We start from the raw sequence: 10940 nt of genomic DNA, 5'->3' as shown, positions 1-10940 counted from the left end.
TTCAGAGGAGGGATGGGCTCATGAAGAGAAGGGAGGCAGAGCCTGCTGCAGATGACAGAGAGAGGCCAATTACCTTGGGTTAAACTATGTTCTGAAGATCAAGAGTCCTGGCTCTGACATCAGTCTAAAACGGACCTGATCCCTGCATGACCCTGAAAGGTGACTCCAGTTTTTGAAGCCTCAACTTCCTTCTTTGCAAAAATGAAGGTAAAAGGCCATTAAATAAGGTAATCCATGCTCGATACCCAGGACACTTCAAAACAGACACTGAATGAGCCCGAGGTTTGTGTTACTGATCACTCTTATCTGCAGCAGTTTTCCTGCTTAATTTTCATACCTCCTCTTTAAGCAAGGGACAATATGCACACAGTTACTTGCTCAAGTCTACGTCCATTCATATTTGACAATCTCCTTCCAAGGGTCCTGTCACTGTTCTGAACTCTGGGGACAGCACAGCAAATAAAGTCACCAAAACCTCTGCTCTCAGGCTGGAGAGTTTGTCGCGAGGTTGCCGGCACACGTTGCTCTTATCCTGCATTCGGTACCCAGCACCCACATCTGGCCGCTCAAAACTGCCTGCAAAGCTCCAGGGGACCTGACATCCTTTCTAGCCACCACGGACATGGCACGTGCATGTATGCACACATAACTGAAAGTAAAAATAAAAAGTTAAACAAAACAAAGCCAGGCAATGAACAGAAAGTATGCGTGATCATGAAATGCTGTGGACAAAGTCATGAGACAAACGATGAAGATAAGGCAGTGGGGGTGGGCAGGAGCTGCAGGTTAGAAAAATATGATCGGGAGAAGACTGAGCCAAGGCCCAGAAAGGCTATGGCACCATCGCATAGACCGCCAAAGAAAGAACGTTCCGGAGAAAGAGATGCCTGGGTGCAAAGGCTATAAGCATGAACCAAGTGCTGTTAGTTTCCATATTGGTGGGTTCTGCACCTTCAACTATGGATTCCAACCAGCTCAGATCAATACTGTCTGAGGGGAAGTGTGACTGTACTGAACTTGTATAGGATTGTCTTCTCATCGTCATTTTCCTGCAGCCAGGATGACAGCTAGCCACACAGCATTTCCCCTGTATTTGGTATCATAAATGAGCAAGGTGATTTAATATACAGGAAGATGTTGTAGGTTGCATGATGGGACTTGAGCACCTGTAGGTTTGGGGATCTTTAAGATAGTGTCTTGTAGATGCAGACAGAGGACTTTACCAGGGCGGAATTAGAGGCCAGAGTTGCCAAAGACTACAGGGAGGGGCCAAGGAGGTCAAGTATTAATGCACATTGTGGTGTTAAAAGCTGTGACCTAACTCCAGTTCTGCATCATCCCAGGCTCCCAGATGACAGGCTCCTGCTTCCGGGTGGGTCATCCAGGAAGGGCTTTGAGGAACTCAAGTTAGATACCAGGAAGGGGCAAAGAATTCCAGATGTTACTAATTGTTTTGTGGCTTTTCTTTTCTTTTTTCTTTTTCTTTCTTTCTTTCTTTCTTTCTTTCTTTCTTTCTTTCTTTCTTTCTTTTTCCTTTTTCAAGACAGGGTCTCTCTGTGTAGCCTTAGCTGTCCTGGCCTCACTTTGTAGACCAGGCTGGCCTTGAACTCACAGTGATCCACCTGCCTCTGCCTCCAGAGTTCTGGATTAAAGGTGTGCACCACCACGCCCAGCTAGTGTGGCTTTGTTTCCAACCCCAAATTAGAAAATGAGTTTGAAAAGTATATGATCAGGTTGACGAGTGAAGGTACTTGCCACCAAGGCTTACAACCTGAGTTCAAGCTCCAGGACCCACATGGTAGAAGGAGAAAACCAACTCCTGCAATATGTCCTCTGACCTCTACACACACACACACACACACACACACACACACACACACACACACACACGCACGCGCACACACACGCGCACACACACGCATGCACACATATACACACTCATGCACACACGTGCAAAGACACATACACAGACACACATAAATAAAGTGCTATTTAAAATAAATTTAAGTGCATGATCAAATAGAGCAGGCTGAAAGCCAGATGTAGCACACATCTGTAATCACAGAACTGGGAGGTGGAAGCAGGTGGACTGCGAGAGTCCAGCCCAGCCTGGATTACATGTCAAGACTCATTTCATACAAGAAAGTTTGCTATCAAATGGAATATCTAAAACCAAGAAACCAGGGTAAATATGTCTTGATTGCCCAAGCCAGAGAATGTCTTTAGCTGACTCTGACAGGTCCCTTCACTGGCCTGGGAATGCGGAAACTAGCCTTCCTGAAAACCCTCTACCTGCTAGGGCAGCGACAAAGTCCAAATGGGCAGAATGCAGGGTCAAGAGGTGGCGGGGGGGGGGGGGGGGTGGGGGGGTGGGGGGGGGTGTCTCCAGAGACTTAGCCCTCATTTCAGGTCAAGTTTTCTGCCTGCAGTGTACCCATGGCTGTCTGCCTTGGTTTCCCTCCTCTGGGAAGAAGGCATCCATCTGGCCACTCGTCTTTAAGAGTATTCTAGGACTGGAGCAAAGCATCTCTTGAAAGGGCTGCCTGCCACTCATATAATTACAGGGCGCATGCACAGGGTCGTTATGATGTCATGAGCCTGTGCAGGCAGAGCTGAAGGAGGAAACTGCTCACTTTGGGGGAGGGGCAGCACCCTTTCAGGTCAGTGTAGCATGCTAAGTGTCTTTGCCAAGGTAAAATGCTTTCCCAGAGACTTGAAAAGTAAACTTTGACCTGCCCTCTCACAAGGGATTTGGTTCCCCAGGCTACAAGGCTCCTCTTTTGAGTCCATGAAACATGAACAGCAGGGGCACACTTCTGACAGAAAGCAGCACGGAACCCTGGGAGCTTGTTAAAGGTGTTGGGGGAGGGGCAGGGGGGGCATATAAGTGTTGAGAAGAAAAATAGTTGTGCCAGTGCCAAGTGAGGGGTCTAGGGATCATTCTGGAAAGAGCTACGGGCCTGCCATCTAGGGTCTCTCATTTTCCAATACTACACAGCAGCTGAGTGGCCAGAGAAGTTCAGTTGATAAGGCTTGTCTCCAGATTTTGTGTTTTCTTTTTTGAGCCAGGGTCTTGATATGTAGGCCAGGCTGATCTCACACTCATTGTGTAGTTCAAGCTGCCATTGAATTCTCTATCCTCCTGTCTCAGTTTCCCAAATGCAGGGTTACAGGTCTGAGCCACCATTCCCAGCGTGTCCTCGGGCTTTTTCCAGAGAAAGAACATAGTTGTGTGTTCACACTCAGGTCTGTAGTGCTGTGGTTTTAAACAGAAGAGACTTCGGGGGCCTCAGCAGAGATGGAGGTGGCTCCTGCTGGAGCTGAGATGAGGTGCCTGTGTTTGCCATTTAGAAAATGCTCAGCTGGGCATGGTGTGCACACCTGTAATCTCAGCACTCTGGAGGCAGAGGCAGGCGAATCACTGTGAGTTCGAGGCCAGCCTGGGTCTACAGAGTGAGTCTAGGACAGCCAAGGCTACACAGAGAAACCCTGACTTGAATAACTAAAACATCAAAAACAACAATGAAGAAAGAAAATGTTCTACTGAATAGGTCAGTAGCAAGTGCCATCAAACCTGACCGGGCTTTTCACACGGACAGCAGAAAAACATCCTGAAGGGAATAGTTACTTACTCCTGAAATGTGGAGGTCTAGAGGTAAATTATACAAAGAGAGCTGCGGACATAGAGAACTCAGAGCCGGAGTTTTACTATCGGAAGACCATCATTGCATGCTGCATCAACGACTTGGTGTCCCAGGCCTTCCAGCTGAGCTTTTCTCACTTAATTACATGCTCACAGGGCTACAATTTCAAATCCTGGCAGCCATGTTCTATGCAATCACAGACTAACAAACAGGCTTTTTACTCGTGCCCCTAATACTCGGTTAGAGATTTTTGTGGCCATCCACCCAGCTCCCTGTAATACTTAACGCTTATACTATACCACTTCAGGTCCTTTCCTCAGTGCCTGTGAGTTACTGTCCAAATTCGGTCATGGTCAGGAGCCATTGACCACTCATGGCCCAGATGCTGTTCAAATCGATAAGCTTTCTTGTTCCTTCTTTGAGGTTGTAACTACCCTTCTACCTGCCCCCCAATGTTACCTGGGCTTGAGTAGGGATGCTGACTAGATTGTTTTTTGTTTTATGTTGAGTATGTACATCTGGGCACCTGTGGAGGCCAGAAGAGGGAATTGAATTACCTGAGACTGGAGCTGTAACAGCTGTGACTTGTCACTTGAAGGCTGGGAATTGAACAAGGACCCTCTGCAAGAGGAGTTGGCGCTCTGCACTGCTGAGCCATCTCTCCAGCCTTCATGACCGGATTTTGCATCTCCAGTGTCTTTCGAGAGTTGAGGGTGCCATGTCAGCATCCGACCAAGATTAGCCTTCGTTCTCTTCACTCTGCTGTGTTCTCTGCATGTCTGGGTTTTCAGTAATGGAATCAGTGCTTATGAGACACGCCATCAGCAGGCATCATCCAGGACAGAAAACCCCAACTCCGGAGCACTCGCTTTTCCCACCTTCACAAACCAAATGTTAGTTCCAGCAACAAGTTCCTATGAGAGCTCCTAGCAAGCTTGGAGTGTGGCCGGGCTTGAAGTGTAACACCTGTGCCAAAGCCTCCACTTTACCAGGCGGCAAAGGAGAGTTAAAGGGTGAGGTCGCCATGTCAAAACGTCAGCACAACCTGGACATTCCACTCCAAAAGAGTTTATTACTTGTCTCCTCTGTTTCCGATGTCAACAACCCAGCTCTAGCTGCCGTCTTTCTTGGGTTTCGGGTGGTCAGCGGCAATAGCCTCCCTTCCTAGTCTCATATCCAGTGAGGTGAAACAGCCTGACAAAAAAGCAATTTGATGGAAAGGGGGTTTGCTTTAGCTCACAGCTTCCCAGTTACAATCTGTCGCAACAGGGACATCAGGGTGGCAGGAACTTGAAACAGCTATTCATATCACACACACAGTCAAGAGCAGAGAGAAATGAGTGTGTGTGTGTGAGTGTGAGTGTGTGTGTGTGTGTGTGTGTGTGAGTGTGAGTGTGTGTGAGTGTGAGTGTGTGTGTGTGTGAGTGTGAGTGTGAGTGTGTGTGTGTGTGTGAGTGTGAGTGTGTGTGTGTGTGAGTGTGTGTGTGTGTGTGTTCATGCTCTCCTCCTGCTTATGCTCAGCTCCATTTCTCCACCCTAACACAGTTCAAGAGCCCTGCGTAGGGAACGGAGCCAGCTACAATCCTGCTCCCCACAGCAATGTCCGCAGGCCAATTCAGTGTAGATAAGTCCTCACTGGGACTCTCTTCTCAAGAGATCCCAAGTTGTGTCAAGTTGACGACTGACGTTATCACGCCTCCTATGGCCACAGTGGGCATCACGTCGCTCCAGCCAACCTGTCCCCACTCTGCTGACTAAATGAACTTTTCAAAACTAAGAGTAGATAAAGTCACCCCTGCTTGAGAATATTTGACATCTACTTAAAAATAAAAACAAATTACTGTGACCTACACACCCAGCATACTCTACTTGATAGTTTTCACTTGGAAGTAATTTTACCTCACAAGGGATGATTGACAACATCTGGTACCATCCTTGATTATCACAATGGGTGCTGAGCTACTATTGCATCTAGTGGGCAGAGGCCGATGGTGCTGCTAAGTGTCCTTAGTGCACAGGATGGTCCCCAAGAACAAATGATTGTCTGTTCCAAAATGTCAATAGTGCCAAGATTAAGAACCCAAAGCTTGAACCCACTTCCTGGGAATGACTCTACTCGACCACCTGGACCTAAAGTTGGTTCCCATCCTCTGATGTCCTTCCTAGTGCCAGCTACACCCAGATGTTCACTCAGGTGTAGTTAGCTCGCATAGCTGGAGATGTGTGTCTTCTTAAGCCTCGTTGCCTCAGCATCTTTCACCTCATAGATGCTTAGTAAGCAACAGTGGGAAGAAGATGGAGCAGAGGGGAAACAAACCAAAAGAGCATCCCCGTCACTCTGTCGGCTTCTCACAGCCACATTTCCCATCCCTACGTCATGTGGAAGATCAGCCTGTTCCATTTGTGACATCTTAGAGGACAAGCAGAGTGCGCTTTGCAGACTTTAACAGCTAGGGTGGGGGGTGGGAGGCTGGTAGGAGATGTCTCTCGGGATAGGCTTCATTTCTGCCAAACAAGGGCACAAGGCCGAGTAAAATCACGTCTGTTCCAGCACCAGCTGCCTCCTCAGCATCTTGCATAGTGCCTAGAAAGAGTGTGTGTGTATGAGTGGATAAATATCAGAGAACACAAGTACCATGACGCCCACTTCTCTAGCAGCCCAGGAACCCACTTCATTGAGCCAGCTCCCAGTTTTAGCATTTGCTCTTATTACCCATGTTCCCACTGGAAGTTCCTCACGTGAAGAATTTCTTTTCTGTCACCCAGAGACCTGGCCAACGCTCTCAAAATAACCATTGCCCACCAGCCTTCCTCACCCCAGCTACTTCCTAGGGCTCCCTGCTGGCTTCCTGCGAGCTCTGGGCCTGAGCAGCAGCGTCGAGGCATCTAGCACACACTCCTTCCGGGGAAGACTCCTGGAGGTTTTGCCTGGAAGCCCCAGAGGTGCATATCTTCTTGTCCGCACACAGAGTGGAGAAGACTCAGCTCTTTCCCGCACCTGCTTACTCGGCTCAGGTGCTTAGCTTGCGGGGAGCTTCTTTGTGGAACGGGCGTAGGTTTTGTCAGAAGGGATTGAAAAGAGAGCCCAAAGTCCAATACACCACTCGGCATAAATCACCTGTCTTCTTTAGCTTGGGAAAAACCTATTGCGTAGGTCTCAGGTCTGTCAGGTTTTGGGTTTTTTTCCCCTATAGAGTCTACAAACACCATCGCTAGTAAGAAATCTTATACAATAAATGTACCATTTCAAAGCCCAGCTCTCACCCATCTCACCCCCACTCCCCTTCTTTCCCTCTGCAGCCCCCCCACCCCCCCACCCGCCAAAAAAAGAAAAGAAGAAAAAAAGAAAAGAGAAAAGAAAACGTGGCTCTTTATTCTCATCAGCTCCACCTAGTGGTACTTCACATACTTAATATTCCTATTGTCTTTCTGAAGATTTCCCCTAAATGTACCCTTCTGTGCTGATTGTTTTTAATCTAGCCTACTCTAAAATCAAATAGAAATATTTTAAATATTTACCAATTCATTTCAAGATGATGATAATAAGCCCATTAAATGTTTAACATATTTTGACTAAAAAACAGTATTTTCCAAGGCAAAACCAAATCAAACCGAAACAAACAAACAAAAAAAAAAAAAAAAAAAAGAAAAAGAAAAAAAGAAAAGAAAAGAAAAAGAAAAAACCTTATGAAGAGTGGCATCATGAAAACCTTTGTTCCTGTTAGTGCTTGGTTTCATAAGAAAATACCTAAATTTTCATGTCCATTCTATACCCAGTCCTTTTCAATGTTCTGGTTGAAACTTATGCTTGGCCTCATGTAGATATGAAGGTGGGAAAGACAGAAATATTTTAATGCCTTTTCAGATAATCATGTGCATTCCTCTCTGATGCTACATCCAGACCCAGAAAGTTATAGTTTCCTGAACTTTAGTTGAAATGAAGAATTAGAAGCCATATCTACAAACATTTTCTACTATGTCATGATAAAAGCCACTAGACTATCTTAAACTGTCATAGGATCCCCCTCATTTTCATGTGTGTGCTGGGGATATGCATATATGGTTTTGCACATATGTAGTATTAGGAAAAAGCTGTGAAAGGTACCTTGGCGAGTTGGAGTCAAGGAATGCCACAAAGTCACAGCATGCAACAGATCCAGCACAAGAGCTTTATTGGGGGGGGGGGGGGAAGAGACAGACAGACAGAGGGAGAGAGAGAGACAAAGACACAGAAAGGAACAGAGACAGAGACAGAGCGGCAGAGAGACCAGGAAATAGAATGAACAAGAAAGAGACAGAGCGGAGATCTGGGGTGGCCAGGATCTTTTAAAGGGGGGTGCCTATGGCTATGGAACTCAAAAGGACTTGGCAGTGGGGGGTGGGCATGGGGCAGTTGGGAGAGTGAGGTTAGGAGGTTGGAGGGTAGAGGGGGCAGTGATATAAACTGTTGCTGCTGAATTAATGAAAGGCAAGCTGTCAGAGTGGCAAGTTCACAATACACAGGAGCGTGCAAGCATGTGTGTAAATATGCATGTGGAGGCCTGAGGTTGATGTTGGAAATCATCCTTGCTCATTCTTCCATCTTATTCAGAGTCAGGGTCTCTCAATCAATCCCAAAGCTTGCTAATATGGCTAGTCTTGCTGGCTTGCTCTGTTGGGGTCCCATGTCCCTGATACAGGAATTATGGGCTGGCTGCCGTCACTTGCACTCAGCATTTATGTGGGTATCTGAAGATCCGAATTCAGCTTCTCACAGTAGTGTGTGGCAAGCACTGCTACTGCCAAGCCATTTCCCCCAGGCCCTTCTGTAAATGAATCTTTTTTTAATGAATGATTTTGTAACTTCATTCACTGTTATTTGGACAATACTGGCTCATTTACTCATATGAATAAATATCGTAAATATTGAAACATTTCATTATATGACATCAAAAACCCTCATTAATGTGGTTATCAGTCTCATCTTAAAAAAAACAAAACAAAAACAAAACTCCCAAGTATCAAGAAACCGTAACTGTGAAGCTCATGACACATTTTCAAAAATTCTTATTATCATATAAAAGCTAAACTCCTATTACTGTTAGTAAATAGCTGTTTTACTTGAACTGGCAACCTTACTTCATTCATTTCTCTTCAAGAAAATACTTGCAAAATAATGGAGGCGGGAAACCTGTAGTTTGATTGACAATCATTCTTCTAAATAAAAATAGTATTCCGTGAGAAGCAGCCTTCAGGTCCACTTACAACTCTGCCAGTGTATGTGCATCCCCCAGACGCTCTTCCGGCCTCCATGGGCACCCACACTCACATGGCATCCACTCCACAGCAGTAAAACCAGCAACAGAAGCCTCTGCCTTCTTGCCATCTTGAATTCTGCACAGTTTGAGGGTTGATATGAACTTTCATCACACATAATGTTTAAAAGATGTCCTGGGGGGGGGTGTCACGCCATAATGTATCAGTTCAGGACTTGATTCCGTGCTTTGTCAAAGGCATTCTTAGGTGGAGCTGACATCTCTTTATCCACTGACCCTGTGGTGAAGCACACAGGAACAGTGTCTGGTTTGGAGCTGTACCATGGGCTAAGACTTCACCCACCATGTCAGCACACTGCAAAAGGCAAACCACTATTGAATGTGACTGGCAACATAGTTTTATGGGAAGAGGAGTGTCGGATACAGGGTCAAGCTAATTAGCCCAGGCTGGCTTAGAATTCATTATGTAGCTGAAGATAACCTCAAAGCTATAGCAAGCCTGTGTTCGCCTCCTAAAGGCTGTTGTGAAAATAATTTTCATGCCTGGTGTGAAAATAATTTTGATTCCACAGATCCCAGGGATGAGTAGCCCAAACTTGGAAAGCTGCTGTTGTAAGGCAAACTCCTAAGATGGATTGTGGGGGGTTACGCTATGACTTTAAAATAGTTTGCTCAGAGAGGGGAACAGGTAAAAGGTCCACTGTGTCTAGATTTGATTTCCTTAGCCCCTCACTACATACATTTTCCCATGATTCTCTCATGGTAAAGGAAAGACTGGCAGATCAAAGAACCTCTCTCCCATGAGGAATTCCAGATGACAAGAAGGCAGAGTGCGCTCTCTCTCTCTCTCTCTCTCTCTCTCTCTCTCTCCTCTCTCTCTCTCTCTCTCTCTCTCTCTCTCTCTCCCCCTCTCCCTCTCCCTCTCCCTCTCCCTCTCCCCCATCCCCCCCCCCCCCGCGTGTGTGTGTATCCTTACAGTAGGCAGAGAATTTAAACCCATGCCCAGGGCTGCCCCCAGTGCTTAGGGTCATCTTTGTCACCAGCATCCAGAGACTCACTCATCTTTCAGGTATTAAATTAGAACCATGCTTCACCTGCTGTCTGTGCCTCCTCCCACACCCACATCTCCCTCTTCATAGAAATGGTAAAGACGTAAATATAAATCTAGGCACATATGGAAATTTAGATTCAGATCCTCATAGTGCTATTATTATTGCCTTACCTTATTTTCCCCACTATATGATAAACTCGAAAAAGGCAGTGCCTACTTTCTGTCTCCTTCACTTTCACAACTCTGTGTAGTCTTTAAACAGAGAAGACTACCTGTCTGTAAGCATACATTTTCAGGCAAATACTTTTACAGGGGGATGTGCCTCTCCATTCAGCACCGTCTTCAAGGCCACTGTTTATCCTGAATACCTCCCTGCTAACCTACTTTATGTTTGGATATGGAAAGCCCCCACCCCTTGCAGGCTTGTGTGTTGCTTAGTTCCCAGACGATGGTTTGTGGTAGAAATGCCTGGAGGCAGGAACTGGCTGAAGGGAGTGGCTCACTGAGGGGGTGTGTACCTTTGAAGATGACGCTTGGTTCCAGGTTACGCTTCCTTCCCTCTTCTTGCCTGCCTTGAGGTAAAGAAGATCCCTCACCACATACATCCTTTCACTGCCAAGTGTGTGGTCAAGAAGCCATAGAACAAACTCTTTGAAACTGCGAGCCAAGATAAGTGTTCCTCATCTTAAATACTTGTCAGGTATTTGTCCACAATGACAATTAACTGACAGAAAAAGAAATTGGGACCAGAGAAACACGATTGGTGTTGTGGATCTAACCTTGACCGTAAGCTTGGATTTGGGAGTTTGGGGTATAGGCTAGAGAAAATCTAGAGTACAGCATCAAGAAAAGCCTCATGAGTGGCTCTGGTGGGAGTCTAAAAGGCCAGAATACAAACAGAAACGCACACAGAGAAAACCAAGCTTGTGAAATCTCAGGTGAGTACGTGGATTCGATCAGCGACTGGATTAGAGGCCATGTATGTCACAT

The sequence above is a fragment of the Acomys minous genome (assembly GCF_964271855.1).
Source record: "Acomys minous genome assembly, chromosome: 8".
Taxonomy (NCBI): Eukaryota; Metazoa; Chordata; class Mammalia; order Rodentia; family Muridae; genus Acomys; species Acomys minous.
The sequence above is the reverse complement of the archived record's forward strand: the minus strand, read 5'-3'. Positions refer to the sequence as shown.